This window comes from Austrofundulus limnaeus, unplaced genomic scaffold (assembly GCF_001266775.1).
Source record: "Austrofundulus limnaeus strain Quisiro unplaced genomic scaffold, Austrofundulus_limnaeus-1.0 Scaffold40, whole genome shotgun sequence".
NCBI classification, from domain to species: Eukaryota; Metazoa; Chordata; class Actinopteri; order Cyprinodontiformes; family Rivulidae; genus Austrofundulus; species Austrofundulus limnaeus.
This window is the reverse complement of record NW_013952442.1, coordinates 1725966-1727127: the sequence shown is the minus strand read 5'-3', so window position 1 is coordinate 1727127 and position 1162 is coordinate 1725966.

Sequence of the window (1162 nt, the reverse complement as noted above, 5' to 3'; positions counted from 1 at the left end):
CCCATGAACATGGAGAACACGCAAACCCCAAAAGAGAGACTGCTGCCAGAATTTAAATCAGCAACCTTCTTTGCTGTGAGCCGACAGTCCTAACCATGACCCCGAAAACCATTTTAGTCACATTGATTTGTAATTTCCTTTCACTCTTCAGTTCAGCTTCTTATGATTCATAATTTGTTGCAGGTACATTACATCTCATATCACACCAGCGACAATCCTATGCTTCATTTAGCTCGCACTGAGTCAAAGTATTGTTTGTTTCATTCTCAGGTGAGAAAATATAGGTAAACAAAATGGATTTAGGTTTGCCTTCAAAAAGTTTAAAGTCTTAATGGTTACCTAATCAGGTTGTAAAGATCCAAAGCCTTTAGTGCTCATGTGATATATCTGGGAAATCATTTAAAGGAAAGTGAAAAAAACAAAAACAACATTCAGCAGTATCTTTTGAATGGACACATTTTAATGAACCTCAGAGAACAAAAATTGGATGTATATCGACAACTTTTAGATTCATCTTGATTCAAGATGGCCAACRCAACTCATCAACTTCAGCCAACACAAAGTAGCTATTTGTCAATTTCAAAGATGTGAGGTAAAAATTTGTTGTGGTAATACCTTGGAGTCATCCCCAACTCAGCCTGAGTTCTGGAGCTGTAAAACTTTAGTGGTAAATCTTGGAGCCAAATATCTCATTAACCACTTGACAGATGTCAGTAAGACAACTCAGCAATTATCACTTGCACCATCTGATTAACATTTGGAGTTAAGTTGGTTAAAGGTAGCAAAGCACAGCTAACCAACCTCACAATAATATCTAACAGACTATATAATATTAAAAAATAAAAACAAACCATTGGTGTCTATCACTAGTACCAACAACAGATAACCTTTTTTCAGCAGCTCATTCTTGAACAGCTTTAAATATTTAAATGTAATTTTTACATGAATAACAATCTCAAAGTTTCTCCTCGTAGAAATCTGATTACGTTTTGTTATATATTAGAAGAAGCCAGTTTTGTGTTGAGTAAAACTGACCCCTGCAGATCACTTCAAAAAGTTCAAGATATTTATTGTCCATCCATCCATCCATCCATCCATCCATCCATCCATCCATCCATCCATCCATCCATCCATCCATCCATCCATCCATCCATCCATCCAT